Source organism: Carassius auratus, chromosome 22, assembly GCF_003368295.1.
Source record: "Carassius auratus strain Wakin chromosome 22, ASM336829v1, whole genome shotgun sequence".
NCBI classification, from domain to species: domain Eukaryota; kingdom Metazoa; phylum Chordata; class Actinopteri; order Cypriniformes; family Cyprinidae; genus Carassius; species Carassius auratus.
This window is the reverse complement of record NC_039264.1, coordinates 31638814-31645564: the sequence shown is the minus strand read 5'-3', so window position 1 is coordinate 31645564 and position 6751 is coordinate 31638814. Positions and strand designations below refer to the sequence as shown.

Below are 6751 nucleotides of genomic sequence, written 5' to 3'. Positions count from 1 at the left end.
TAAACATGCTCGAAAAGTCATGAAACTTTGCACACACCTCAGAACTGGCGAAAATTTACGTCTGATATGGGTTTCAGAAGTGGGTGTGCCAAAATGGCTCAACAGCGCCACCTATACACGTTCAACGGTGTGCGCCTCGAGCTACGTTTCATGTACATGTATGAAAATCGGTATACACATGTAACTCTCCAATACCTACAAAAAAGTCTCTTGGAGCAAAATCCGAAACCCAACAGGAAGTCGGTTATTTCAAATATTATGAGCAAATTTTGTGTCATTTTTGTCATTTCCATGCGTTGTATTTTAACGAACTCCTCCTAGAGATTAATTCAGATCAACACCAAATTCGGTATGCCTAATCTAAAGTCCTTTGCGATGTTAAATTGCGAAGCTTTTGAGTTTTCGTTGAAGGGCCTGTGTGTGGCGGCCTGGCGAATTTCGATGATTCGCCATGAAACAGGAAGTTGCTATAACTCAGACATACAATGACCAATCTGCCCCAAACTTCACATGTTGGATGAGACTCCTGTCCTGAACAGTTTGACACGACAATATTCAGTTATAGTCATAGCGCCACCTATTGGCAACAGGAAGTTACATATTTTACGCTGCGAAGAACTACTCCTAGAAATTTTTGACATCAATGTCTTTTTTGTCGTCAGTCTAATCTAAAGGCCTGTACGATGTTAAAATGAGAAGATCTTGAGTTTTCGTTAAAGGGCGTGTCCATGGCGCCATGTCAAAGTTCGATGTCTCGCCATGGGAGTAGAAGTTGCTGTAACTCAGTCATAAAATATCAGATCTTGCCCAGACTTCAAATGTTTGATAAGAGTACTGACCTGAACACATCTGGAGGCTAATATTCCATTGGGTGTGGCAAAATGGCTCGATAGCGCCACCTATACATTTTCAATGGAGTGCGCCTCGAGCTACATGTCATATACATGTACGAAAATCGGTAAACATATGTAACACACCAATAGCTACAAAAAAGTCTCTTGGTACGAAATCCGAATCCCAACAGGAAGTCGGTTATTTTTAATTTTCCCTGCAAAATTGGTGTTGTTTTTGTCATTTTCAGGGGTTGTATTTTAACGAACTCCTCCTAGAGATTTATTCAGATCAACACTAAACTTGGTCAGTGTAATCTAAAGCCCTTTGCCATGTTAAATTGCGAAGGAATTGAGGTTTCGTTAAAGGGCGTGTCCATGGCGGCCTGACAAATTTAGATGATTCGCCGTGAAAAATGATGGTGCTATAACTCAGACATACAATGTCCAATCCGCCCCAAACTTCACATTTTTGTTAAGACTCTTCACCTGAACAGATCTACATGCCAATATTCAGTTATAGTCATAGCGCCACCTATTGGCAACTGGAAGTGACATATTTTACACTGTGACAAACTACTCCTAGAAATTTTATGACATCAATGTCTTTTTTGTGGTCAGTCTATTCTAAAGACCTGTGTGATGTTTAGTTGTGAAGATCTTGAATTTTTGTTAAAAGGCATGTCCATGTCGCCATGACGAAGTTCGATGTCTCGCCATGGGAATAAAAGATGTTATAACTCAGGCATAAAATGTCCGATCTTGCCCAAACTTCACATGTGTGATAAGGGTCCTGGCTTGAACACATCTGAAGGCCAATATTCCATTATAACGATAGCGCCACCTGCTGGCAACAGGAAGATTGGCACACATATGGAATAAACTTTGATGTATTGCACTTATATTTATGAGTTTAAATGCATATTTCTCAACGTTCACCTTTTTACTAAAGCCACACGATGGTGGTGAGCCCGGGTGCGAGGGCCCGTTCATCGCTGCTTGCAGCTTTAATTATTATTATTCTTCTTCTTCTTCTTCTTCTTCTTCTCCCGAATGAATCGCATTTTTGAGGGCTTTAACATGCTCAAAAAGTCATGAAACTTTGCACACTCATCAAACCTGGTGAAAATTTTCGTCTGATATAGGATTCAGAAGAGGGTGTGGCAAAATGGCTCGACAGCGCCACCTATACCAAGAAAATCAACAGCCTTCCAGCTATGTTTCACGTACATGCACGAAAATTGGCACACATATGTAACACACCAATACCTACAAAAAAGACTCTTGGAGCGAAATTCTAAACCCAACAGGAAGTCGGTTATTTTTAATATTATGAGCATATTTTGTGTAATTTTGGTCATTTCCATGTGTTGTATTTTAACGAACTCCTCCTAGAGAGTTCTTCAAATCAACACCAAATTTGGTATGCCTAATCTAAAGGCCTTTGCGATGTTAAATTGCGAAGATCCTGACTTTTCGTTGAAGGGCGTGTCCGTGGCGGCCTGGCGAATTTCGATGATTCGCCATGAAAAATGAAGTTGCTATAACTCACACATACAATGACCAATCTGCCCCAAACTTCACATGTTTGATGAGACTCCGAACCTGAACAGATTGACATGCCCATATTCAGTTATAGTCATAGCGCCACCTATTGGCAACAGGAAGTGACATATTTTACGCTGCGACGAACTACTCCTAGAAATTTTATGACATCAATGTCTTTTTTGTGGTCAGTCTAATCTAAAGGCCTGTGCGATGTTCAGTTGTGAAGATCTTGAGTTTTCGTTAAAAGGCTTGTTCATGGCGCTGCGACGAAGTTCGATGTCTCGCCATGCGAATAAAAGATGTTGTAACTCAGGCATAAGATGTCCGATCTTCCCCAAACTTCACATGTGTGATAAGAGTCCTGGCCTGAACAGATCTTCAGGCCAATATTCCACCGGGTGTGGAAGAATGGCTCTATAGCGCCACCTATACACTTTCAACGGAGTGCGCCTCGAGCTATGTTTCACGTACATGTACAAAAATTGGTACACACATGTAACACTCCAATACCTACAAAAAAGTCTGTTGGTACGAAATCCGGATCCCAACAGGAAGTCGGTTATTTTGAATTTTCCCTTCAAAATTGCTGTTGTTTTTGCCATTTTCAGGGGTTGTACTTTAACGAACTCCTCCTAGAGATTTATTCAGATCAACACCAAACTTGGTCAGTGTAATCTAAAGCCCTTTGCCATAATAAATTGCGAAGGACTTGAGGTTTCGTTAAAGGGCGGGTCCATGGCGGCCTGACAAATTTCGATGTTTCGCCATGAAAAAGGAAGTTGCTGTAACTCAGACATACAATGTCCAATCTGCCCAAATCTTCACATGTTGGATAAGACTCTTGACCTGAACAGATCTACATGCCAATATTCAGTTATAGTCATAGCGCCACCTATTGGCAACAGGAAGTTACATATTTTACACTGCGACAAACTACTCCTAGAAATTTTATGACATCAATGTCTTTTTTGTGGTCAGTCTAATCTAAAGACCTGTGTGATGTTTAGTTGTGAAGATCTTGAGTTTTTGTTAAAAGGTGTGTCTATGGCGCCGTGATGAAGTTCGATGTCTCTCCATGGGAATAAAAGATGTTATTACTCAGGCATAAAATGTCCGATCTTGCCCAAACTTCACTTGTGTGATAAGGGTCCTGGCCTGAACAGATCTGAAGGCCAATATTCCATCGAGTGTGGCAAAATGGCTCAATAGCGCCACCTATACACTTTCAACGGAGTGCGTATACACTTTAAACAGAGTGCGCCTTGAGCTATGTTTCACGTACATGTACAAAAATCGGTACACACATGTAACACACCAATATCTACGAAAAAGTCTCTTGGTACGAAGTCCGAATCCCAACAGGAAGTCAGTTATTTAGAATTTTCTCTGCAAAATTAGTGTTGTTTTGGCCATTTTCAGGGGTTGGACTTTGATGAACTCCTCCTAGAGATTTATTCAGATCAACACCAAACTTGGTCAGTGTAATCTAAAGCCTTTTGCGATCTTAAATTGCGAAGATCTTGAGGTTTCGTTAAAGGGCGTGTCCATGGCGGCCTGACAAATTTCGATGTTTCGCAATGAAATAGGATGTTGTTTTAACTCAGGCATTAAATGTCCAATCCTCCCCAAACCTCACATGTTCGACAAAAGTCCTGCCCTGAACACATCTGAAGGCCAATATTCCACTATAATGATAGCGCCACCTGCTGGCAAAAGGAAGATTGGCACATATATGGAATAAACATTGATATATTCTACTTATATTTATGAGTTTAAACGCATATTTCTCACCGTTCACCTATTAACTAAAGCCATTCGCTGCCGGTGAGCCCGGGTGCGAGGGCCCGTTCATCGCTGCTTGCAGCTTTAATTGACTTTGTATGTGTGTTGTTTCCGTGGTCCCGGCACGTAATTTCAACACATTCCGTGCCACCACCACGTATATCGGGATTAAGGACTCGTGTTCATTTCACGCATTTCTTTGAGATCAGGTTGATACATATACAAGTATTCCCCCTGGGGGCGCTTGACATAATTTAATAAAGCATGGAGAAAACTTTATTCAAGAGGGCAGGCGGATGTGGAGAGAGGGGGGAAAACATGTTTATACTGAAGAAAGCATTATTTGATAGTCTAGAGTATTCTTCACTCAGGATCACAATAAACTCATTAGAGGAAGATCATTTAGAGGAAATATAAAAAACTAAAATCACATTATATATACATCAGTAATAAAGTGTAAAAGGCAGATGAAATAGTTGTGATCAGAGCATAAATTGTGAGAAATAGAATCACAGAGAGTTTAATCATTGTTCAGAGCTGAAACACGTGTTCATCACCGCCGTCTCAGATTCCTGTCAGACAAACACAAACACAAAGTTAAAAGAGAAAAAAAAACCCTAATACATGACAATTAATGAAAGAAATCTGCTGCAGATTCATCATGAGAACTGATAATGCACTGGACCTGAACATTATTCAGAAACAATCAGCAAATTTAGTAATATGGGATATAAATCTGTTGTTGTAGCAGCAAACAATTAAATAAATAAGTAAATAAATTAATAGATAAATAAAAATCATTAATATGAATGTCTCTGTTTAAAGCAAAATCTGCGATGTAAAAGGCTATAAATAGCATATTTTTATAATAGTAAACGACCAAATTCCACCCGTGACTTCAAAAGGATGTTATTACAAACACTTGATCGGGGTTTAAAGTGAGTTTTGAGTAAAAGTGTACTAATAATATCACTGAATCACCAAACAGTCTGGAATTCATAATGAATAATATCCGTTTACTAAAATCACGTGACTCCAAATCACTGGTTCCAAACAATTGATTCGCAAAAGGTTTGACAGCGATTGACAATATTTGAAAGCAGCAATTGAAATATATGAGTCATTTTTCGATTGAAACATAATAAACGCTAACTCCAGATCTGCTGTACCTGAACATGTGTGACAGAGTTTGCTGATGTCCAGATGTGTGGTCTGGTTTCTGATGGGATTGTTGATCACACAGCTGTAGCTGTTTTTCTCCTGATATTCCACCTCCAGAGGTAGAGAGAGACTGATGCTGAGATCAGACACACTGATGCTGGACAATAAACTGTTTCCTTTGTACCAGGAGAGAGTCACATGACTCACATTCTCCACTGAACACAACAATGAACAATTTGATGATGATGATGATGATGATGATGATGACGACGACAAACAGTTTGAAGAGTTACTGCTGATGACAGGAACAGGTAGACGAGCTGAAAACATTAGAGCATAAATGAACAGTAAGTAACAATAATTAAGACTGTTTTATTTGTCAGTGTTTTTATTGAGAACTAGTGAGTATTTAATACTTATACTGTTCATTTTAACTCATTTCTCAAGATTTACAATCGATTCATATTTAACAAGATTACACTGTCAGAGAGGAAAATGCCTTATAAAATAACAAAATAAGAGACCATTTAAAAACGTAAGGACAAAGTAAATAAATGACAGTTCATGTGATCTTAAATGGTTTGTTTTATAGATAAATCATTATTTGGGTAAATACACCTAAAGAAATGTATTTTTATGAAGCTGGCTGCACAAATGACACTGTAACTGTTACTCACCATAGACAGTAACATTGAATCTAGATCTGATCCTTCTTTTGCTTAAGACGTTTACTTTATAAAGTCCAGAGTTTGTGGTTGTGATGTTTGTGATGGTCAGAGATCCAGTCTGATTGTCCAGTTTCAGTCTGTCCCCGAATCCCTCAAGATCATAATATAAAGGGATGTACCCTCCAATGAGTCTAGCTATGTGAAAGTTATCATGTCCAAACGTCCACATTATCAGATCAAAAGTCTGTATTTCGGTAAGATCAGAGTTTAGAGTGACTGAATCTCCCTCCATCACTGACACTGACTTCACTTCATCATCACCAAACACACCTGAAGAACAAACACAAGATTCAATGTAATCAATTTCCAAACCACAAACTGATTGAAAACTACACCTTTGTGGCAATTTTGAATTAAAGCAAACAGTGAATATTTCACATAAAGAACTTCAGCCATAAAAACACATTTCAAACTCACCAACCAGACGCCACAAACACAAACAGAACAAAATTAGTTTGATTGCCATTTTCCTCATAGGTTCCCTAAAATGCTCTCGATAGTAGACCTTAAAATGTCTTCAACACAAGTGAACTGTGATATTTATCTGGTTGTGCGTGACTCATCCCCTAACCTTCATCACAGTTTGCTTCCTGATGTCCATCCTCTTTTACATAACGAAAATAAACAAGATTATGCTGGCCTTACATTTTCAAACTCAAAAGCAGGAACAAGCAAAGTTCAGGCGGTCAGCAAACAGCTTGT

The 6751-nt window shown here is 39.0% G+C and overlaps 1 long non-coding RNA gene across 1 annotated transcript; it reads right to left on the bottom strand.

The window, feature by feature from the left end:
- Nucleotides 1-4399: 4399 nt before the first annotated feature.
- Nucleotides 4400-5433, bottom strand: LOC113040719 (uncharacterized). Its single transcript, XR_003275297.1, has 2 exons — nucleotides 5330-5433; nucleotides 4400-4732 (listed from the first exon to the last, which is right to left on the bottom strand). It is a non-coding gene; the product is annotated as an uncharacterized LOC113040719 (long non-coding RNA).
- Between the last annotated feature and the right edge of the window lie 1318 nt (nucleotides 5434-6751).